We start from the raw sequence: 26,004 nt of genomic DNA, 5'->3' as shown, positions 1-26,004 counted from the left end.
GGCAAAAAAAATATGCAAAAACATACGGTGAATAATATGAAATATCTTCCGTAAAATGAAAAATCGTAGATGATAATGTAAATTAACAACCTTAATCACTAAACAAATATTGTCTCAGTGCCCATTTTGCCGTACACATGAACAAAACGATCGACAGCAACGATACAGGGTTATTACAAATGATTGAAGCGATTTCACAGCTCTACAATAACTTTAATATTTGAGATATTTTCACAATGCTTTGCACACACATACAAAAACTCAAAAAGTTTTTTTAGGCATTCACAAATGTTCGATAAGTGCCCCTTTAGTGATTCGGCAGACATCAAGCCGATAATCAAGTTCCTCCCACACTCGGCGCAGCATGTCCCCATCAATGAGTTCGAAAGCATCGTTGATGCGAGCTCGCAGTTCTGGCACGTTTCTTGGTAGAGGAGGTTTAAACACTGAATCTTTCACATAACCCCACAGAAAGAAATCGCATGGGGTTAAGTCGGAAGAGCGTGGAGGCCATGACATGAATTGCTGATCATGATCTCCACCACGACCGATCCATCGGTTTTCCAATCTCCTGTTTAAGATATGCCGAACATCATGATGGAAGTGCGGTGGAGCACCATCCTGTTGAAAGATGAAGTCGGCGCTGTCGGTCTCCAGTTGTGGCATGAGCCAATTTTCCAGCATGTCCACGGGTTACGCGTGAAACTTGCACGCACGCGTTCAACCGTTTCTTCGCTCACTGCACGCCGACCCATTGATTTCCCCTTACAGAGGCATCCAGAAGCTTTAAACTGCGCATACCATCGCCGAATGGAGTTAGCAGTTGGTGGATCTTTGTTGAACTTCGTCCTAAAGTGTCGTTGCGCTGCTATGACTGACTGATGTGAGTGCATTTCAAGCACGACATACGCTTTCTCGGCTCCTGTCGCCATTTTGTCTCACTGCACTCTCGAGCGGTCTGGCGGCAGAAACCTGAAGTGCGGCTTCAGCCGAACAAAACTTTATGAGTTTTTCTACGTATCTGTAGTGTGTCGTGACCATATGTCAATGAATGGAGCTACAGTGAATTTATGAAATCGCTTCAATCATTTGTAATAGCCCTGTACTTACATCGCCCGTGAGTGGATGTAAACAAAGTATCGCTTCTAATATTCGTAATAGGAACAATGACATGTCTGTGTGACAGCTATCAGCCAACTGGTCGAGGTGTAGCTTCATGGCTACCCGAAAACACTGCCAGGTGGCGCTACCACCAACAAATTAAATACAGTCGCGACTCTAGCAAGACAAAGAATGTTAAGATAATGAACATTTCTTTATAAATTTACATTATATAAAAGCGACATATTATAAGAGTACATTTGCAGTAAATAAACTCTGAGTATTATCCGTTCGTTAAATAATAATAAAAAAAAGAAGAACAGGAAGTACCGACTGTCAGGGAATTACGACTGGGGACGGAATATTATTTTAAATACAAAAAATGACAATAATACTGACCAAACAATATAAATTCGTAATACTAAATAGCAGAAAGAAATAAAATCGTAAACCGATTTCTAGGTGCCAGATACAATCAGCTCGATCAATGGCTATGATATCCAACCAGTATATATGAGGGTAATCAAAAGTAATACAACTGAGCGATTAAGTGTTACTGAAGAGCCGGCCGGTGTGGCCGAGCGGTTCTAGGCGCTTCAGTCTGGAACCGCGGGACCGCTACGGTCGCAGGTTCGAATCCTACCTCGGGCATGGATGTGTGTGATGTCCTTAGGTTAGTTAGGTTTAAATAGTTCTAAGTTCTAGGGGACTGGTGACCTCAGATGTTAAGTCCCATAGTGCTCAGAGCCATTTTGTTACTGAAGATAGAATAGACAATTTTATCAAGGTGACCTTATACTGACCTGTTTGTTACAGAATGTGACATGAATTGCTGACGTGTACAATATATATCAAAATACAATAAGCCAATGACTAATGAGGAATATTCCAATTTATTTTGTAATATGTTCGGGACGTCCACCACATTCGGAGACTGAAATCCAGAAGCCTCAGGTTACGATGTTATTTCGTCCTAATATTCAGTATTAGGAATTCATCTTTTTGAACAGTAAATTTTTTTTATATTTTTCTGTATTTCAAATAATTTACTGTCTCCGATCATACCTTTGGAGGTAATTCCCTGACATTCAATACTTCCAGCTTTTTTCTTTTTTATTATTTAACAAAAAACGGTTAGTATTTAATGTTTATTTACCACAAATGCATTGTTCTAATTTTTCGCATTTGTATAATTTAATTTATAAAATATTTTTATTATAATAACTTTTGTCTTACTATATTCTTATTTTGTCTTACTACATTCAATTATTTGGGTGATACCGCTACAGCTCAGCTAGTTGGCTGACAGCTGTCACAAGGGCACTTCCTTGTTTCTGTTATAAATATTACCTGTTTAGATCCACTCACGGGCGAAGCAACTAACATTGCTGTCGATCGTTTGTACGCATGTGTGACAGTATGGACACTGTAACAACATGCTGTTTAGTGATTAAGGTTGTTAATTTACATAACGAACTATGATTTTTCATTTTATGTAAGGTATTTTATATTATTCACCACATATTTTTGCATGTTGTTATTGTGTCACGTTTTAATATTATTCTTCTTACACTTGTATGATTTTCATTATTTAACTAGGGCGACCTAGCTCTAAGAATACGACGATGTGTAATGGTTGTCACACACTGAAGAAAATTTAGGCTGGTTTGTATTTACTAACAGAAATTAAAATATTTAAAGTATTCTGTATTGTTCACTTTTTATATGCAATTTTCTAAATTTTAAATCACAAGATGACTCGTCCTTGAGCCGAAATCGGTAACCAATAAAAAAAATTTGCGAACTTGACGTAGGATACTTTTCCCCACATGTTTCAACATTACTGAGCCATCGTGGCCTATTTTGAAGAGAAGGGTGCGTGATCGATCGCTATTCAGCTCCACCGTCGTAACCTGAACATATCACTATTTTGCACGAAGAGTGGCATAAGATTCCCTTGAAAATCATAGACGACCTGTATTTACCCATTCCGAGACGGCTGGAAGCTGTTTAGGATGCCAACGGGTTTCCTACATCGAATTAGGCATGGTAATGTGCTGTGTTAGTGGGGCATCGATATTGTTGTGTACCCCCTGTAGATGTAGAAAGAATCCGGTAGCTAGCCGTGTTAAGGAAACAGTATACGCCCTCTGTTACTGTACACGACGAGATAGCCCGTGTATCTGCTGGCCGCGTGGTGCGCCGGGTCGCTGGGAGGTGGAGACTGCAGCAGCGCGTGTCTTCTGGTCCCGGGCGGTCTCGCAGCCCGCCGGCCTGGCCGGTCGCAGGTATTGATCAGCGCCCACAGCGCAACGCAGGCCGGCGGAGCGCCAGCTAGCCCACGGCGGCGGCGGTGCCTGGCCGCCCCCCCCCGCTATACAGCTACGCACACCACGGCTGGCTCAGCCAGACCTACCACAACCGCCCAGCACACCTGCCGTGTGCCACCTACATCGTCCACTCAATCACGCCGCCTCCAGTGTCCACAGTAATTGACGACTGCAGGTCACAGACAGCAAAGAGTATCTGGGAGTGACTCAATTAAATGCTGCCAGGACTCCCTAGCACGGGACGCAGACAGATGTGGTTGATGTCTGTAACGTCACAACGCGGCATTTCAAGCCCCGAAGCGTGTAAGACTGAATCAGACACGTCACTAGTCGGTTGTTCCCGCTGCAAGAGTGGAAAGGGCGAACTCCACAAGGCAATCGTCAAAGTGCAAATTCCCCTACGCACAAGTTAACGAACCTTGGTCGGCAGTCACAAATCCCTTGTCCACTACGTAAGATATTTTCAAAAGACGAACATTCGTCTCTAAATTCTAAAATGTGAAGACACTGAGCGACAGCAACCGCAATACTTGACTGTTTCTACAGGCAGGCCCCAGGAACTGATACCAGTAGAATAAACCGCCTACATCAATTCTACAATTGTTTATTTGTGTACAGAGTTAATCTCTTATACGATTAATTATTTACGAGGGTTATTCGGAAAATAAGGAATTATCGGTCGCGAAATGGAAAATACAGTGAAAATATGATGAAGCTTTGCACAGAGTGTTGGGCACTGTGTCTAGTATGCCCGTCGATCGCGTCATGTCGCTCTTTTCAGTTCTGAGCTCACAGTGAGAACGTGAGGGTCTGGCGAAAGATTTCGCCTGAAGCCATGTAACCAACATAACTGTCATGCGGTTCGTTCTACACGCCAATTCTCAGCCGCACTATGCAGGGGCAATGAACATCCTCCTGCAGCGTTTTCGATGGGAAGTGTTTGATCACCCACAATACAGCCTGTAATTGGCTACCCCTGAGGTTCATCTCTGCTCAAATGAACCGCTGACTATCAAGACAATATTTTGACACAGACAACGAGCTGCAGTCCAGAGTAGAAAATTGTCGAAAAGCACTGGCGGCTGTCTTCTATAACGAGGGAATTGAAAAGTTGGTACAACGCTACGACAGATGTCTAAGTCTGAGCGGCGACTGTGTAGAGAAGTAGCTGGACGATGTAGCTCACTGCTTCAAATAAAACAGTTTTGATTTTCACTGTGGTTTCCATTTCGCGACCTATCGTTCCTTACTTTCCGAATAGCACTCGTATTTCCAATGATGAACACCATAAATCTTACTGGAGTGAAATATGACTGGCCCCTGTTAACACTCTCATCATAACAGTAAGAAAGTAAATCTGTTTGTGTTATCTGTAGTGATAATATGTAATTAATAAATACAGGGTGTACACGAAGTCCGGGAACACTTTCAATTATTTATTTCACAAGAACAAAACATGGTACAGATGTCATACATATTGTATTTAGAAGAGAAACTCTGAAAGTATTTTTTTACAAACAAACATTCGATATACGAACCATGAGTGACCCGGCAGACGTCAATACGGTAATCGAATTCTTGCCGTCGGCCGCTGTGACCGAGCGGTTCTAGGCGCTTCAGTCCGGAACCGCGCGCCTGCTACTGTCGCAGGTTAGAATCCTGCCTCGGCTATGGATGTGTGTGATGTCCTTAGGTTAGTTAGGTTTAAGTAGCTCTAAGCCTAGGGGACTGATGACCTCAGATGTTAAGTCCCATAGAGCTTACAGCCATTTTTGAATTCTTGCCATACCCGTCCCAGCATGGCATCGTCGACTGTGGCAATCGGCTTCCCGTATTCTCTCCCGGAGCTCTGCTACATCACGTGGTATAGGCGGTACATACACCAGATCTTTAATGTGTCCTCACAGAAAAAAAGTCACACGGAGTGGGATCTGGTGACCGGCCAGGCCATTTCATGAAACAGCTGTCTCTTCACTTACACTGGGACGTTCGCTTCTCTTTGCCGGGCACAAGCAACCCGTCGTAACGAATTTTTTGTGCTAGTGGTAAATGCCCTTCCTTGTTGATGGCTTCTAACCGTACTTGGTTCTAAACATCCGCTGAATAGCAGTAGCACACTTGTTTCTGTCGAACTCTCCAACACCCAGAAAGCTCGCTCCGCACCTGAACTCGCCAAGTTTGCGACTAGCTCTGACTGTCGGCAAATTACCAAACTACACTGTCCTGGTATACATGAAAAAAAAAAACTTTCAGGGTTTCTCTTCAAAATGACATACTATGATATCTGTACAATGTTTGGTTATGTGCAATAAATAATTGAAAGTGTTCCCCTACTTTATGTACACCCTATAGTGAGATTATCGAAAATTCACAGTTAACAAACATCCACTCGTAAATATGAGGGGCGATCAAAAACATCCTGTTTGAGGTATTGCTGCAGCGTAAATGCAACGTAGCATGACTCCGATTTGGGTATGTAACCACAGACATGCAGACAGGAGATTAGTGTGGCGTTCGCGTGTTTCCGACTTGAGTGCGTTGTTGCAGACGACCAAAGCCGGTGCTTCGACGATGTAGTGGTGTTATCCGTCGTCCCTTCCAAACAAGAAGCTCTGCTGGATAGGTGATGCTCTCCCTGTTCTCTGATTACTGCGACGAGGCTTCTGCTGTTGCTGATTCTTGATAACTATGTCCCAATACTCCAAATTTCGTAACGCACAAGTCACGCCAACTCAAGTTGGAAACCACCCACCCTATAGTCCTGATCTCACAAATGTTCAAATGTGTGTGAAGGGACCAAGCTGTTGAGGTCATCGGTCCCTAGACTTACACAGTACTTAAACTAACTTATGCTAAGAACAACACACACACACACACACACACACACACACACACAGACCCATGCCCGAGGGAGGACTCCAACCTCCGGCGGGAGGGGCCGCAAAGTCCGTGACATTGCGCCTCAAACCGCACGGCCGATTTTGTTTGATTGGTATACCTATAATGGATTGTATGGTCTTAAAATGGTAACTTTTTGAACGATCCTTACATGCTAAATATCAATGCCACTGGCTAAGTTGCTAGGAAGCTGGAGGCCAAATAAATACAATAAATTAAGGTCAGACGAGTCAGATTTTTGACTCGTGGAGAGGAATGAGATGTAAGATCGTTTTCACGTCACAAGCAGAACTCAGATTATATGGTTTGCAGTTCAAGCTCATATTTGTGGAGTTTTGTAATATAACTTACGTCCTATGAATATATGCTGCCAATGGCTTGGCCAGATACGCTGAAGTTAAACAACGTCGGTTTGTACCTGGATGGGCGATCGCCTACGAACACTAGATTCGTACTCTCAGGAATACCCAAGCCGCCGACGTGGCGTCCAACTGAAAGACTTGCACGTTGAAAGACTTGCACCGGGCCGTTGACACATACGACATTATTTTTTGATGAACGCCGTTTCAAAGCATCGATATAGTGCTTTTGTCTCTGAAACGAGTTGTTTTGATACGATTGTTGTAATAAAATTACGGGAAACGTTGTATTGGTGGCTAGCGCATCTTCGTCTTTGGTTGTTTTCTTATTATAAGTTGAGCGTTATGAATGTATGCCGTTTCAAGACAACGGCGCACTGAAATTTTTTTTACCTCGTTCTTGGTACACAATTATATAAATGTTAGTTAATGACATACAGCCGGTTAAAACCGTTGTATTAGAACGGTTCTTTGTGCGTAGTCAATAGAATCGCTGAATTGTGAACTGTAATTTTTTTTATTCGCCTTCATGTTTTCTAAAAGATTCTGCAACTTTTTACAAGCAGCTATCTAATAAAAATGACCTTACGATTTTATTAAAAAGTGAAACTGATGAAATAATTTTTATCCTTTATGGAAGATTACCGTAAATTTGGATCACAATATTTCTAATACTAATTTTTAAAGCTGATGTTCTTACTGACTGGATATGGTGCTTTCCTTTTTGTCTTTTATCATGCTCATTGTTATTGAGTTGTTTATAATGTATACTAGATAAAGAATGAAATGGATGATATAACACAGTCAAGGGAGGAAATGTGAGCCTTAATAAATCTAATGTAGCAATTCTCCGCGCATCCGTTTTCGTAAACAAACTGTGCTATTTCCATTTTGGATATAGCCGAGAAGCGCCGCTGGAGAGAGCTGCGATCGCAAATCACGACGAGGAGCACGTTTAGTGTGAAGTACCAGCTTGTTTTGAGCACTAACCACGGTGGAAACCACGTTTGGCGTGCTTCGCGATTAGAAATACGTTCCGTGTAAATATGGCTTAACGCTAGTTGGCGCCACGCTGCCTGCATTCTACCCACTACCACTGGCGAAATATCAATACTCGACAATCGCGATGGCCCCACAGACATTCACTTGGGTTACGACCCTAGGAATTTACGGGCCAACTAAATACAATGAAGTCTCGTTCATGGACAGAATCTGTGGAAAGTTCTAGCATAATGAACCAAGAGTCGGTCCATCCATCCTGTAAATCAGAAAACAAAACGGCTGTTTTTGTACAAAATTATTAAATCGAGATACGCTGCCATGATTTGAAATCATTTACATACCTTTAATGCAGTTATTTTAGGTCATATGCAATTGTCATCCATAGGTATTTAAGATACTCACCCACTTATTAATAAGAAATTAATTACTGCTATGAAGCAGGCTCTAGAAACAAGTTTTTTTGAGATAGGTTGGGCCTTCCACTGTAGCGTACATGTTGTTCTTCCACTGTAGAGTACATGTTGTTCTTTGCGTACGCCTGCAGTCATCGTTCCTCGCGTCTTAATGGCAAAGGAGCTACACAGTTTCAACGATGTTTGTTCACAATAGTGGCCTTATTACACTCACAATCTATTTTCGCTAAGAGATACGCAAACAGATGAGCAGTTTCAGAAATAACAGATGACTCCGCCATGAAATTCTTTAGAGGCGAACGAAAACATATACAGGGTGTTTAGAAATCCACGTCACAAACTTCTACGATTTGTAGAAGGGAGCAAGTACATTATATTTTTAATAGGAACCCATGTCGTTCTACGATGGTTTCAGTTCAGATGTCTAACTCGTCCACTTCTGCTGAGGGAAAGAGAAAAGTCTCTGAGCTGCTTGTGCTGGTATGCAATAGGGAGGCAGGATAACGTGTACTACATCAGAAGGTCACCAGATGTACCTAAACGTCTGCCTTGAAGGCAACCCGATCAGGCTGAACGCCAAGACAGACTGTCCAGCGAGTGCAGCAAGGTGGAGGTTCCCTGATGTTTTGGGGTGGCATTATGTGGAGCCGACGTACGTCGCTGGTGGTCACAGAAGGTGCCGTAACGGCTGTACGATACGTGAATGCCATCCTCCCACCGATAGTGCAACCATATCGGCGAGGCATTCGTCTTCATAGACAACAATTCGCGGCCCCATCGTGCACATCTTGTGAATGATTTCCTTCAGGTTAACGACATCGCTCGACTAGAGTGGCCAGCGTGTACTCCAAACATGAACGCTATCGAACACGCCTGGGACAGAATGAAAAGAGTTGTTTATGGACGACGTGACCCACCAACCACTCTGAGGGATCTACGCCCAATCGCCGTTGAGGAGTGGGACAAACTGGACCAACAGTGCCCTGATGAATTTGTAGATAGACTGCCACGTTGAATACAGGTATGCATCAATGCAAGAGGATGTGCTACTGGGTATTAGAGGAACCGCTGTGTACAGAAATCTGGACCACCACCTCTGAAGGTCTAGCTGTATGGTGGTACAAAATGCAATGTGTGGTTTTCATGACCAATAAAAAGGGCGGAAATGATGTTTATGTTGATCTCTGCTGTAATTTTCTGTACAGGATCCGGAACTCTCGGAACTGAGGTGATGCAAAACTCTTTTTGATGTGTAAAAGGTACTTATAACCAGTTATGAAAGTTAGAAATGTGTTCATGCCCGTAAGAGTTGCGACCTTTTTCCGTGTTTATGACGTCAGGAGTCAACATTAATTGTCTTCCTAATTGCAAACTGGTTTAAATACGAAAGTTCCGTGCAGTTTGAAATTTGTTACCTTCATAAGTATAAGCATACACGTACACTGAGGTGACGAAAGTCGTGGGCTACCTCCTAATATCGTGTCGGACCTCCTTTTGCCCGCCGTAGTGCTGCAACTCGACGTGGCACGGACTCGGGAAGTCGCTGGAAGGCCCCTACAGAAATACTGAGCCATGCTGCCCCTATGGCAGTCCATCACTGGGAAAGTGTTGCCAGTGCAGTATTTTGTTCACGAACTGATCTCTCAATTATGCACCATAAATGCTTGATGGGATTCATGTCCGGCGATTTGGGTGGCCAAATCATTCGCTCGAATTGTGCAGAATATTCTTCAAACCAATCGCGAACAGCGGTGGGCAGGTGACATGGTGCGCTGTCATTCATAAAAATTCCGTCTTTTTTGGGATGATGAAGTCCACGAATGGCTGCAAATGGTCTCCACGTAGCCGAACAAAACCATTTCCAGTCGGTTCAATTAGACATGTAAATACAGCCCACACCTTATGGAGTCATCACTTGGGTCCATGGGTTCGTGGGGTCTTTGACACACTCTAACACTACCATCCGCTCTTACCGACTGGAATCGGGACTCGTCTGACCAGGCCACGGTTTTCCATTCGTCTAGGGACCAACCGATACAGTCACGAGCCCAGAAGACGTGCTGCAGGCGATGTCGTGCTGTTAGCAAACGCACTCGCGTCGGTCGTCTGTTGTCACAGGCCAGTAACGCCCAATTTCGCCGAACTGTCTTAACGGGTAAGTTCGATGTACGTCCCACATTGATTTCTACTGTTATTTGACGTAGTGTTGCTTCTCTGTTAACACTGACAACTCTACACAAACGCCGCTGCTCTCCGTCGTCAAGTCAAGGCTGTTGGCCACTGCGTTATCCATGGTGACAGGTAATGCCTGAAATCTGATGAGAGGTAATGGTTTTAATTTGGTATTACCGGGACACTCACGACACTGTGGATCTCAGAATACGGAACTCCCTAACGATTTCTGAAATGGAATGTCCCATACGTCTAGCTCCAACTACCGTTCTGCGTTAAAAGTCTGTTAATTACCCACGTGTGACCAATATCACGTCGGAAACCTTTTCACAATAATTACCTGAATACATATGACAGCTTCGCAAATGCACTGCCCTTTTATACCTTGTGCACGAGTTACTACCGGCATCTGTATACGTGCATATCGCTATCCTATGACTTTCGGGATCTCAGTGTATATGTACGAAACATGTACGTTGTAAATAAATTTTAGCATATTGTAAAGACTTTCCTCTCCACATATTGCACTCTAATAACTAAAGACGTAAGAGGAATCATGTCACCAGGCATGAAGATTATGTTTAATATACATTAATATAGGTTAGCTTTAATGATATTAATAACATGCTACGTACATGACACACATATATTAACGCCTGTAAAAGTGGCAATTATAATTCAGTTTTTAATTTTACTATGTCTTTTGAAGGCCAACGGCCTTGCCGTAGTGGTAACACCGGTTCCTGTCCGATGACCGAAGTTAAGCGCTGTCGGGCTGGGCTAGCACTTGGATGGGTGACCATTCGGTCTGCCCAGCGCTGTTGGCAAGCGGGGTGCACTCAGCCCTTGTGAGACCAACTGAGGAGCTACTTGATTAAGAAGTAGCGGCTCCGGTCTTTTAAACTGACATACGGTCGTGAGAGCGGTGTGCTGACCACATGCCCCTCCATATCCGCATCCAGTGACGCCTGTGGGCTGAGAATGACACGGCGGCCGGTCGGTAACGTTGGGCCTTCCAAGGCCTGTTCGGACGGAGTTAAGTTTTTTAGTCTTGTATGTATGAACGCTCGAAATAGCAGAGGATATTTCCCGTAATTTGTTGATTTATTCATTTATTTATGTATGTATTTTTTACTTCAGGTTTCACAAGGTAGTTTCAACCAAAGCGCATATCGCCAGGGCTTTGACTCGCTCAACAAGAAATGATATGTCTTGCTGTTTAATCTTACAATGCATTTGACCAGAGAATTTATGGAAACTGTTTATAACAAACTTCATTTTAAGCAATACGGCGGTGTTATACACAGGCCGATATCTGTAACGTGTGGCCCTTAACTTCGTGATGTAATTTATCACGTTGTAAGCTGCATCTGTGAATTTATCTTATTGTATGGTGGTGTAACACATCGTATTTCCACAGTTCTGAAGATGTTCGCTTTGGTCGAGTGACACATGCAAAAACAAAGAAAAAGTTACATGCGACTTGTGACTGCGCTGCAGTTTTAATAAATGAAACTACCTCGAACAACAAGGTAGAATAAAACTAGCAGGAACAATGATGAGGCGGAAGAACAGAAACGATGCGGAATGCGAAGGAAAGGCAACAACTGCACGATCAGCTTTTAACGAAATTGCTAAAGTTCTGTGCAGTAATTGGAAACACTTAATGCAGTTTGCATCAGGCGCTGAGTGTAACGGCAGAGCGGCTGCGTATTCGCAGTTAAGACACCGCCATGGCCGAAATAGCAGCCAAGGCTGCGGTGGGTGGAGAGCAAGGGAACTGCGGTGCGCACCGGCAGCTGGCAATGCTCCGGGCGTGTCTCCCAGAGGCCGCTGGCCAATCGATTCTGAAGGCTCAGCTCCCTAGAAATGGTGGCTAAACGTACGCCAGTCCGGATCAGCCAGTTCGAATCGTGCCAGTACTAAATTTTTAGTCTCCCAAATTTGGCCATCTTAGGGAATTGACAGCATAGTCTGTGATTTCCAAACTGTGCACCACTGTTCTGGTTACATTTTAGCTCATGGTATGTCGTAATAGAAGTCATAAACGAGTTGTCTTCACCCCAGTCACGGGTGTACTAATGTCTTAACAGCGCCTTTGGAGCCACACCTGTAGACTCATTACTTGTCATTCTGGTCATCTGTCTAATTTAACTACAGTGCGAAACGTAAATTCGTAGGCTTTCACGACAAGTGTCAATTTGAATAAAAACATTTTTGGTATTAGGTAAAGTCATTATTGGACATTAGAATAAACATAGCAATCACCTATCGACCGTTTTTCCACCGGTCCTCTTCAGGGCGAATAAACTCGTTAGTCGTCCTGAAGAAAACCGCTCCAAGGACGGTCAAAGTGACGGTGGTAGCGGGTGGCTATAATTGAAGTGCAGCTGCCCACACAGGTCCAATGTGAGCTGCAATTACTGTATGGCAGCGAAGCTTGGTAGATACGCTAATGCGTTAATGTGGAACCAACTTACGCCGGAAAAAAATTAGTTCTAGTTTTGGGCACCAGGTGCAAATCTGGCGCTGTGAATACAAGAAACAGGTGAAGAAATGTTTCCGTATGTAATGGATTGGGAACGGGGCGTGGGCAGCAAACATCAAACAACTGAGAAAGGCGTGATGTTGATTGTGTCATTAACTGCCGCCTACACAATTTGTTCGAAATGAACACCGGAGACGTCGATGAGACGCTGTATGGCGCCAGATGTGCGCTTGGTGGCCAAAACTGGAACTGATTTTTTCCCAACGTAAATTGGTTCTGCATTATCGCATTAGCGTATCTACCAAGCTCCGCTGCCATACCATACTTACAGCCCACACTGGACGTTAGTGAGTACCCGCACTTTAATTTTAACCTCCTGGTATATTTGCTTCAGTGTTTTATAACGCCGTGACCTAACAGCCACATTGATATTATTCGAACAGAGAGATAAGGTTCAACATGAAAAAGCTTATCAAGAAAAATAGTTACTACTGTTGCTAGGTTGCAACTTGTATTTGGGCATTTTGATTGTCAAAGCGTTACAGTCAGTTGTCAGATTCTCTGATGGGTGTGTAGAATCAGGTGGCTTTGTGTCAAAATAGTTTTGTGTTTCTAGATACAAGTAATTTATTTTTTTAAGCGCAACGGTAAAGAAATCTGGACAATTTCTATACTATAAGACAGTCCTGCACTACTGATGGATGACTTTGTCGCACTCAAAGATGATATGTAGAGCGCCTATTATGACAGACGACGACATTCTGGAAATCGTTCAGAGCTCAAAAGATCACATCGATTTGGACGACTACGACAGCGGATTCACCATTTCAGTTCCTTTGCTATCCTCTCTATTCGACGTGGCACTAGGAAGGGGGGGGGGGGGGGGGCTGGCGGGTTCCTCGCCACTCATTTTGACAGCAGGTTGAGTGGACATGAGGCCTTACTGGAGAGAGATTTAAATGATGAAAAATCAGTGATAGAGCCTAGTGCTGTATCCGCTAGGCCATCACGCCCACCTGCCGCACCTGCCTGCAAGAGAGGATTTTAGCAATATTGAATTACTGCATTTTGATGATATCGGAAAAGTAATCTTTTTTTCTCTTCCGCCGCACGCTTTAATTCAACAGGAAGGAATGTTTCTCGTCTCCTCATGTTCGTGTTAAGCTGTGTCTCTGTGTTAGACTGCACGCTACACTTCATGGAAGCAAGATGTATAACAATTGAGGCGCTCGGGCTATATAATGGAAAGCCACATTAAGTAAATTTTACACCAGACACGCATGAAGATCCAAAAAAATTCATAAAGCAGGAGATGGACAGAAGAGGTATGTTTGCTTTATTATAAGGCTCTACATACAGTGTGTTTCAGAGTTCACGTTACACACTTCTAGAGGTTGTAGATACGACTTAGTAGATCGAAGTTTTCCGTAAGAACCTATGTCCGGAAACGCCATCCAACGACATTACAGAGTGTCAAAGTTATAGGCACCAGCGCCTGTAAATGTATGTTATGTATATACAAGATGACTCGATGATGACGTTACGAACTTTCAAGGATGATGGAGACGGATAAATGTATCAATTTGAGATAAGGGTCCCCTGGTTCCGAAACGAACGAGTTGAAAGTTACAAGCGAAAACCATTCTGATACCTCTGACAGTGGAATACATGTACCAGTACTGTTGTTGATACGACTGTAGGGTAGGCAACTTTCAGAGGTGGTAGTATGGACCAAGACAAGAAAAAATTTCAAGTTAACATGGAGTCCAAACAGCATACCTGAGAAGCTGTGAGCACTTGTTCATCTTCGCTAATGTGGAACATATCTCCTCTATCGAACAAGCACTCATAGCTGTTAAGGTATGCAGTTTAGAGCCCAAGTTTACTAGACGTTTCTCTTGTTTTGGTCCATACAATCACCTCTGAAGGCTGCATACCTTACAATCTCAGCAATAAAAGTACTGGTACATGGATTCCACAGAAAGGTTTTCACTTATAACTTTAGACTCGTTTGTTTCAAGTACAGGGACCCTTACTTCAAAATGATACATTCATCCGTCTCCATCATCCTTGAAATTTGGTAACATAATCACAGAACCACCCTGTATATACATACATTTAGAGGCGCTGGCGCATATAACTTTGACACTCGGTAGCGGCGGTGTTGTATGACGGTCTGGGCATAGGTTCACAAGGAATATACACATACATACATACACAATTATACATACATACATATATATATATATATATATATATATATATATATATATATATATATATATATATATATATATATATATATATATATAGTCACTGTGTATCACCAAAGTTTCAGTGCCAACATTTGGCTCCACTGATCAGAACTGACATTACTCTGAGCAAGTAATAAGTAATTCAGTTCATCAACCTGCTATGTGGCTTCGTATTGGGCCAGGCATAAATAATATTCAGTACGCACTGCAGGTATACGGGGAAGCTGTCGTAGCGGCCCCTTATCCTTTAGAGGGCCCGCACAACAGACCAGCAAGGCGGACTGCCGACCTCCCTTCAAGGGCTCATATCAAAACATCGCCAGTGAATGTAAACATCAACAGACCTGTCGCTTAAACACGCCACTACTTCGTGAAAAACCATGTGATAGAGATCCAACAATTGGAACTAATGTGACTAAGTGTAGCACTCCGCAGAATCGGTGTTATAAGCACGCCACCAGAGTCAGACCAGCAGTGTGTACCTACAGCCAGGACAGCTCCGGCCAGTACCTATACCGGCTCTAGTCCAGTAGACACTCGCCGTAGTCTTCTGTAGAAATTTTTATCTTGATGGGCGTAACGCCACTTTGGAATTGTGTAGCGTAGTATTTTGGTTATTATTTCTTTTCACTGTCTTGTAGCTTTTATCTGGCTCTTGCCACCACAAGAATAATTGTGTTTCTTGTTGTTCTTGAGTTTTGTGAAAGTTGTGCACGCTATGAAGGCGTTTTAATTAAGTAACGTGTGTTCAAACTAGATCGTTTGTTCTTTCCTGCCGACCGCAGTACACTACAGAAGCAGTCCATGACGTCAGGCAGTTTGTTATGCTGTATAGGAATAGGACGACTACGTTTTGACGTTAAAGATCTTAATCCATTATGTCTGTGTAGGACACGCTTCTTGACACTAATTTCGCCCAATTCTCCGTGAACAGCGTGCTTCAGAAAAACTGAATCATGATTTTAGGCCAAAAATTTGAGCTTCTGGGAAGTTAATAGACCGTTTATCCACTGGTGTATTTCTTTTTGTTGTGTTAGGACTTAAGCCTGCCTCCTTACATGAGAAAAACATGCAAAAATTACTAATAACATGAACCTACGAAACTATGCTGAGTAATATAGCGATTTAGCAGCTATATAATGGCAAGTTACAATAACCCCTATAATAACCACCTAGTGATACCGATCACAAGTATAACATCATTTACGGATAATGCGATGCAGACATAGACTTAGCAAATTGTCCCATAGTTTGCTGTTCCATTAATATTAGTGTTATTCAGGAGTACTGCATGTGCCGCATTGTCATGATATGCCGCATAGTCACATTCTATAATACTGCATGCCACATAATTATATTTTGTTGTTGCTTACCTTTGACGATGATGCAATATCACATGGTTTTGGCTGATAATACACATTTACAGCCCTATCATTGCAAGAGGGTTCACTCTCTATACAATTTGGCTTCCGTATCGGTTCTACAATGCATATTTTCATCTGAATAACGCGCGCTGTTTCCTCTACAAAATACCATCTTGCTGTGGCTCATCATACTAAAGCACAAAAATGACGTGCTGTCTCTTGGTGTTATAGAGTGCGTGCTGACATCTGTTGGTTTCTTCAAATACTACTCCACCAATGGCTTGCCAACCTCTCCAGAAGACAGGAAGACAGTATAAATCTTCCTAAAAGCAACAGCCATGCTTGACCGCTTTGCGACACTGGAAATGTGGCAGCGATGGCCAATGGGAGCGGTAACAATCACTCGCCGCCCACCAGGTATTCTGCCCTGTGTACCAAGACTCACAGTGCAAGATAAAATTTGTGCAAAGGACACGTGGTTGTCAAATTGGGCAGCTTTTGTACGTCACTTAGTCGTCCGCACACGAGACGCGAAAGCTTGATTTAACAAGGACGCGCTTTCCAACATGGAAGGCGAGCGCCAAGAAACAATCATTCTTCAATTGTCGTCGTTTACATCTGGCGTACCAACCACACAGATTTTGTTTCCGTAAACTGGCACCCTTGAAATGACTGTGTTAACTTCATTAGTGATTCTCGAAGGTGCGAGGGGGAAATCCCAAACAACACTATGGAGGCGGCATCAACAGATTTAAAGGCGCTTCACATGTCGAAAAGAGAGCTTTTTCATTCAGTTTTCTCCTTGATCAAATACCAATGAAGGTTTAACACATTCGAACAAGCATACAAGGTTTCAACTTGTTTCCTTATTAGAACACATTTAGGAGCAACGAGGGTGCCTATAGCTGAAGATGGTAAAACAAGGAGGAATCAAATATACAGGAGGCAGATAGCCAGCGGTGAAGATTTACATCCAGGGTGTATCGCAAAAATGAGTCGACTGAAGATATACGGCAACATAATCAAAAATGTTCCACGTAGCCCGAGTCCGCAAACGAGCCGTTCGAGTGTGTGCTTAAGCGCCCCCATCGACTTCTGTATGAAATATTGTCCTAGTCAGTACAAATGTATTAGGTGTACAACTTTGCTTCCGCCTTTTTTCTCAAGTTCGCGGCTTTGTTATGAAAACTTACAAACATTTTATAATTCAAAGTATTAGTCATCACTGGCCATTGCTTTCTCCCACATTCCGGGCAGCATACGAATCTCGCGGCGGAAGAAGTGGGCATTTTTTTGAGGAGATCCATGAATCGATCCAATTTTGCACACGAAGTGCTGGTCAGCCAGAGCGTGTGCCATTGATCGAAAAAGGTACTATTCAGAGGGAGCGATGTCGGGAGAATAAGGCGGGTGGAGTACCACTTCCCATTTCAACCTCTCCAAGTATGTTTTGACGGGTTTTGCTGCAAGAGGTCGAGGATTATCATCCTGCTCGATCGTTTTCTCATGTCTACCGCTGTTCTGTGGCCGTTCCTCTTTCAGTGCACGGCTCAAACGCATCAATGGCTTTCGATGACGATCTCCTGTGATTGTTTCTGTCGGTCTCAGTGGCTTCGAAAATCTTCTCTCTTCCACAGCCATACCGATTCTGACGCTAAAATCACCGTTCTAGAAGCATTGAAACCACTCTCTGGACGTCCTTTCACTAAAAGGTGCCTTACCACATTCTTATGCAGTATTTTATGAGCCTTAGCCGCAGATTTCTCCACGTTAAACATAAAATTGAAACTTCCCGAAAATGACGAGAACTGGGCTCGTAAGTTGACATAGTAAATCAAGAATAACTTTATAGTGCACTCACGAATCGAATAATATTTTAATGGCGTTATGTTTACAAATGCCTAAGCTTGTCTGACACGACCGACCATCTTCACCACCATTTGCCGCTACTGCCGTCTACTGCAAAACGGCGGAAGCTAAGTCGTAGACCTAATGCACGAAATTTCAACTTTCCGATTCGTCCCCACTTAACTGATCTCAAATTTCATCAATAACTCACAGGTGGGAAATCTAGCGCACACGTGATGGGGTACTGGCATATTTTACTGTTGATGTGACGCGTGTAACATGTCAGTATGCTCAAAGGCGGACAGCTCGACAGTAAAGTTGAACATGCTGTATATATGTAATTTACTTTGTGGTTATCAACATTTTTTCTCGAAAAATGATTTAATATCAGGAGTATCAACGATATCAACAAAATCTTCAACTCGTTAACTTTATTTCAGACACAAGTCTATTTTCTTGGGTACAAATGTTTCCAAGAAATCGTTGGACATTATAAAAACATCCTGAGAAATGTACAGTATTAAGTTTCAGAGCGAATTCTTCATCTTCGCAAAGACACTCTAGAACTAACGGGAAATGAATTAAGGATTTATTGCTCTATTCTGATTATAACGCAGATCATTTTAACACATTAATATTCCAATATTTCTTAATTTAAAGTCATTCTGTTTTATTAGTTATTTAGTCAAGCAATTTCATATTCTGTGGATCGCTTCTATGATCACTCGTAATTATGTGGTACGAGTCGTTTTACATTCAAAAGTAGATATGGCTACATGCAGACCATTTAAATGTTGATTGTTTTTTTTTTGTTTCTTAATACAGAAGTTCAAATGGTTCAAATGGCTCTGAGCACTACGGGACTTAACATCTGAGGTCATCAGTCCCCTAGAACTCAGAACTACCTAAGCCTAACTAACCTAAGGACATCACACACATCCATACCCGAGGCAGGATTCGAACCTGCGACCGTAGCGGTCGCGCGGTTCCAGACTGAAGCGCCTAGAACTGCTCGGTAACAACGGCCGGCAATACAGAAGTGAATTAGACATTATAATAATAGAAATTGTTCTATGGAACAGAAGGAAACTTTTTTAGTTTATTTTCAAAGTCAATGTAGCTGTCTGTCAGACATTTTATGTCGTTGGGTAAATGATCAAAAATTTCGGTGACAGCATTGTGCACCCCTTTTTGTTCTAAAGACAACCTTAATGTCGAATAATGAATTTTTTTCTTGTGGTATTGTAAGTACGTAGATCGCTATTCCTTTGGAAGTCCGGTGGATTATTTACAACACACTTTATGAGGGAATAAATATACTGTGAATCAATAGTCAAAATACCTAACTCTTTAAACAGAGATCTACAAGATGATCACCTGTAAACACAACGTATTGTTATTACAGAACGTTTTGAGCAAATGAAGACTTCCTGTCTTATATGAGTTAGCCCATAATATCATTCCATATGCTGTTATTGAATGAGAATACGCAAAATACACTAACTTCCTGATCTGTCTCTGCCCAAGATCTGCAATGGTTTGAAGTGTAAATATGGCGGAACTACGTTGTTTTACGAATTACAAAAAGCGTTTTTGTTTTTCAAGATTAAATTCTCATCGATATGAACACCTAAACGATTTGAAGTCTCCACCCTAGTTATTATTTCCTCAATATAAGTTACACGTATCATTGGATTCCTACATCTGGATGTGCAGAACTGAATAACTGTTTCGTCTTATTGAAATTGAGAGTGACACCATTTGCAGGATACCTCTAGTAATACTTTTAAGAACATTATTTACCATTTCTTCTGTTGTTGCCTGCATGTAATACTAGTGACATCTGCAAAAAGGACCAAACCTGTTTGTTGTACTTTAGAGTGGAGGTCGTTTCCATGTAAGAGAAGCAATAGACGACCTAAGAGCCTTCTGGAGCCCGATAAATGGTTTCTGCTCTGTCGGAAGAATCTGCGCTGCTTACATCCGTAGAATTATTAAGTACAATTTTCTGCGTTCTTTGGTTGTACCGGGTGATCAAAAAGTCAGTATAAATTTGAAAACTTAATAAACCACGAAATAATGTAGATAGAGAGGTACAAATTGACACACATGCTTGGAATGACATGGGGTTTTATTAGAACCAAAAAAAAAAATAAAAAAAACAAAGTTCACAAAATGTCAGACAGATGGCGCTGGACAGCAAAACGTCAGTGACTGCGCATGACAATCGTGTATAATAGGAGATGTAATGAGATAGAGAATCAGATGCGCCAGCAGTCGCAGCACGTTGACGTTACCTGAAAAGGCGCTTTTAGTGAAGCTGTGTTATCAGAATGGGGAATGTGCTAGTTCAGCGGTGCGATCCTATCGCCATAGGAAGGGGATTCGAACGGATAAAGGTTCGTTGACAAATGCAGCTGTGGCGAGAATGATGTCGAAGTTCGAAGCCACGGGTTGTTTAGACGATAGACCCCGTAGTGGCTGACCGAGCACAAGGCGTAATGCTGCTGAGACAGTCCAGGAAGAAATGGGAGACTGTAGCGGGTTCGTCTATGCACGGGGAAGTCAGCGCTCGTGCAGTCACACGTCGCACCGGCATTCCATACACTACTGTTTGGTTGGCACTTAGGCGTACCCTTCGATGCTATCCGTATAAAATCCATCGGCATCATGAACTGTTACCTGGCGATTTAGTGAAGCGGAGGACATTTGCGGTGTGGGCGTTTCAAAAGATGGTGGCAGATGACGATTGGTTGAGTAACGTGTTGCGGACCGACGAAGCTCATTTCGCTCTCCGAGGGTCTGTCAACGCCCACAACTGCAGAATTTGGGCTACCGAAAAATCCTAGAACTGTCGTGGAAACTCTATTGCACGACGAGAAAGTCACGGTATGAGTTGGATTTACCACATCTACCGTTATCGGGCCTTTTTTCTTCGAGGAAATGGGTGCTTCTGGTTTTATAACTGCTACCGTGACGGGTGAGAGGTACGCCGATATGTTACAGAATCGCATCATCCCCAGCCTGGCTGATAAACACCTGCTGGAACGTACGACGTTTATGCAGGATGGCGCTCCACCTCATATTGCTAGACGCATGAAAGATCTCTTGCGCGCGTCGTTTAGTGATGATCGTGTGCTCAGCCGCCACTTTCGTCATGCTTGGCCTCCCAGGTCCCCAGACCTCAGTCCGTGCGATTACTGGCTTTTTGGTTACCAGAAGTCGCAAGTGTATCGTGATTGACCGACATCTCTAGGGACGCTGAAAGACAACATCCGACGCCAATGCATCACCATAACTCTGGACATGCTTTACAGTGCTGTTCACAACATTATTCCTCGATTACAGCTATTGTTGAGGAATGATGGTGGACATATTGAGCATTTCCTGTAAAGAACATCATCTTTGCTTTGTCTTACTTTCTTATGCTAATTATTGCTATTCCGATCAGATGAAGCGCCATCTGTCGGACATTTTTTGAACGTTTGTATTTTTTTGGTTCTAATAAAACCCCATTTCATTCCAAGCATGTGTGTCAATTTGTAGCTCTCTATCTACATTATTCCGTGATTTATTCAGTTTCCAAATTTATACTGACTTTTTGATCACCCGGTAGTCATCCAGTGATTGGCTATACCATCAGTTCCACAAAACCTCAGTTTATCCATGAGAATATTGTGATTCACAAGTTCAAATGACTTAGACAGGCCACTGAAAATACCAGCCGATGCAATTTTGTTGTTTAATGCTTGTAAAATTTTGTAAGTAAACGTGTAAATGGCAATATCAGTTGAGCGACTCTTCTGAAGTCCAAACTGTGATTTACTTAGGATATTACTGTTGCTAGGGTGGGATACTGCTCTAAAATATATTACCTTCTCAAAAATTTTGGAATATGAAGTTAGCAGTGAAACGAGCGGTAGTTGCTGACATCTATCCTAACAACTTTCTGACAGAGGGGATGGTTTAAGACAGGTCTATCTGATTCTCTCTGTAAAAATGCCCGTAGTTCGTAACGCATTACAGATTTTAGAAAAGACAGCGCTTACTTTTTTTTTGTGGTTTTAGGGCGCAAAACTGCTATGGTCATTAGCGCCCGGGACAGCGCTTACTATACGAGATGAAGTCTTTAGTATATGCATATAAATAAACCGCTAATCTTTGATCACGTTCGCATCGCAGGTTATTTTTTGAGTGTCAGGTATTGGTATGTTACAGGAACACAGTATCAATGAGTTGTAATCTATAAGAAGCGAGTGGGACTCCACAGAAAAGCGAAGCCGTCGATATCGACTTTAATCTAATGGAGGTAGCCAACGAAGCACTCGCTAGTCAAGCGCGCTGAAGTAGTATCGACCGGAGACCACTCATGCCGGAGACCTTGGAGGCTCACCACGGGAACCCAACACCAAAACAGCTGAGCCAAGACTCTGTCAACTGGGATGGCGGGGGAGCGTATATCGCAACCTCGTTCTTGTGACTGTGACGGTAATGACGTCTTATTTGTGCAATCAAAACGCACGGAACTACAAAAATTAAAAATAATTACAACTGTATCGGGTCTTTCCAATATATTACTGACAGTAATATATGATAATAGTATATGAGGTGGGCCGAAAAACTACTTTTTTTAAAAATATCTTACCTTTTAATAGAAATCATACTTGTCTTTTGACCATCCCGTCGTAACTAGTTTTGTCTCGATGAGAAAAGATGCGATTAAGTCACGTCTTTGGCCGCTTCTGGATTCGATATGTTTGAATGACATTCTAGACTACGTCGGTAAGAAGTTACTGTAGTCTCTTCTCAAGATGTGATTGTGTCTACGTGCCCACTTGTGGCGAACAGAGTGCGAAGTGAAACCACGGCTGGTACAAGTGTGTGAAAAGAGAACAGGAGTACTTTGAAGCAGAGAAGGACTAAACATCTGCAAGCTGAATAAAATATTATTATAAAAACTTCGGTTATTTTTTGGATATACCTCGTAGTCCACCAACACAAAGTGTTCTACGCATCGCTATATTCTCGTTCCTTGGTTGTGTTTCCTCTAAAATATAGCTTGATAAACTAGAAAGTGTGCGTCAGCTCCGATGGACTGTATCCTGTCGTATAATAGCAACGCGATAAGCAGCTAACCACTACAAATGACACCATAATAAAACAGACATCCTGGTCCACGAGAGAAATTAGGTTCCGAGATTCAAGACTAAGACATAAAACCTAACGGCCTCAACTGATGTCGTTATGTCAGCATCCACCATAATGATTTAGTTAGACCATGAAAGAAAAGACTAAAAATCAGAAACTAAGTCAAATTTATACGGAAGTCCTTGTAGGACATTTCGTCATCTCGCCCGCTATGTAGGAACAGTATGCTTGTCAAATACCGGCACTAATTTGAAACAAAGGAGGCCTCTGGAGTCAAAGTCGTTTCATCGAAATCTACTCTTTTTGTATTATCTAGTAACAAATACTTTACTAGCAAAAATGAATCTGAAAATCGATAACAGTAATAAAAATGCAAGCAGGCATTTTAAACTACCTCCAGACAGTGAACAGGCCAAGTATGGAACTTTTTGCCGTACTCTCAAGAGATGCCTAACCGCATTCACCATTTTTATACTTGTAGTAAAAATTAAAAGTATGTCACTATTGTCACGAATAAGAATGCAGTAAGTCAAACACAGCACAGTGTTATTATAAGAAATCGACTCACACTTTTCGGCCAATAAAACAAGTAACCTTCAAATGAATGATGATACCAGACTATCCAGAAAATCCTTAACAGATGAGACTACGTTCGAATTCAAGGGACGTTTGATAAATGCAGTGCAGCAAAGTTCCGTTCACGAAATCTAGTCATCGTCACTGCTAAGATATGAAACGGTGCATTGTCCTTGTCTAAGAGCTTCTGTCAATACGTGACAATCTTCGTCAGTTTTTCATACAGCTGACACATACTTCAAATAGTCAAATAATGCAGTATAACAGGTCCCACTGATGGTGCTGCCCTGTTCGATGTAGTGCATAAAGATTGAGCCTGCGATCGCAACCAAACAACAATAACAATAATAATCCAACCATTAGCTTACTATGAAACGAATCAGTTTCTCTCTTCTTAGAACCATTCTTACCAGATACGACGATCACACACACTGTGCTTTGAATTCTAGTTCTGTAATGGGAATCACTACCCTACACGTTCTTTCAGCTTGCCAACTGCCTGGACAATGACGCATGTGGTCAGTGTTTATGGCCTTCCTTGCCGCTCAACATCATCCACATTTGTGCAGCCTTGGTCAAATTGTAGTTACCATGTCACTACAACTGGACGCGACATTGCATTTGGGTCATATACCACAATTTCACGGTGAATCTGTGTGAAATTTAGACGTTTTGCCCATTAGAATCGTACTGTCCAGTGTTGCGCAACTATCTTAGCGTGGGACGACACGTGTAACATATTTCTTTAAGTCCCTAAATAAACCTCAGACGTTAACTGCAAGGGATACTTGGTTCAATTTTTAGTTTATAGCTGCTGCAAGAATGATGCATACCGAAAGAGATGCCGTGCACACATCCCGCGCCACTTCATAACAAACTGCCTTGTTTATCAAACTGTTCTCGTAATAACGCTGTGGTATGGCTCGGTTGTCCAGTGAGCGTTTTGGCATACTTACAGCAACTCAGTTTTCTTGCCAACATCTCTGAGAATCGTTTAGTCTTTTAGAAATTTTCCTTTTACGAAAAAGTACGTTTTAATTTCAGTTCAATGTTTTCTGTGGAATTCTTTATTTTTATCTGCTTTAACAGTACAGTGGGTACCTGGGCAGGGGAAATCCCATCGAGATTTGTTCAACATACGTTGCACGAATACAGTTAGAGGAAATTTAGTTTACAGCTGGAGTGTTTGTAGCGATACCAACCTCAAAGCAGTGTTAGTTACCCTAGCAAAAAAATACAGTTCAATTTTTTAAAGTGTCTCAACTTCGGTTACCCCATAAAATAAAAAACAATGTTACAAGATTTGTGTTCAGATCATTGTCAACTTTCAAGGGCGTGGTCAGAACCTCATTTTATGCAATGGTTTTTTTTTTTTTACTGTATCGCATAAAATGGCAGCTGTCCCAAAAATTTGTAAAAATTTTATTTTAAATAAAATAAATTTTTATTGTGAACATGAAAAATGTGGTTGATGTATGTGCTTATGCACTACGAATGCACGTATCTGATTCTCAGTGCAGACAGTATTTATTCGTACAATATTGCTTCTCACAATCTTTTTTTTTTAGATGGCATTTAAAAATGGTGATTTAAGATTACAAATCGAAATGTTTAATCGTCAATTTGTTTTCTCTCATTTATCACTAGTTTTATCTCTGACAAAGATTTCGGTATGCGGAAATGACATCTGCACTATTGTTCGGACACGTTAAAGTGCAGCCCAGTAAGTAACTGGGCAAGTCAGTCCAAAGGCTGGAGGAAGGCAAGGGAAAACCATCTCCTGCAGTACAATACCTAGTACGGCACAGCGATGAATGAACTAACCTTAGTTTTGAGAACAGCTTTAGTTTTAATGACGCAACCGCGCAGGCACTAGAACTTTACGGGCACGCGCCAGCAGCTACAGCCGGAGTTTGACAGATAGCTTATATAGTTTCTTCGTCATCGTCGTCGTCATGGTGGTGGTGGTGGTGGTTATCGTTGTCGTCGTCGTTGTCTTCTTCTTCTACTAGTAGTAGTAGTAGTAGTAGTAGTAGTAGTAGTAGAGTAC

At 42.3% G+C, this 26,004-nt stretch overlaps 1 protein-coding gene and 1 pseudogene across 4 annotated transcripts in view; one reads left to right on the top strand and one right to left on the bottom strand.

Moving 5' to 3' along the window:
* The window catches only part of LOC126198504 (endophilin-A), a 772,777-nt gene that overhangs the window by 204,487 nt on the left and 542,286 nt on the right, over positions 1-26,004 (bottom strand). The window lies entirely within an intron of this gene.
* LOC126200022 (5S ribosomal RNA) lies at positions 10,985-11,102 on the top strand (annotated as a pseudogene).

Source organism: Schistocerca nitens, chromosome 8 (assembly GCF_023898315.1).
Source record: "Schistocerca nitens isolate TAMUIC-IGC-003100 chromosome 8, iqSchNite1.1, whole genome shotgun sequence".
Lineage (NCBI taxonomy): Eukaryota > Metazoa > Arthropoda > Insecta > Orthoptera > Acrididae > Schistocerca > Schistocerca nitens.
The sequence above is the reverse complement of the archived record's forward strand: the minus strand, read 5'-3'. Positions and strand labels throughout refer to the sequence as shown.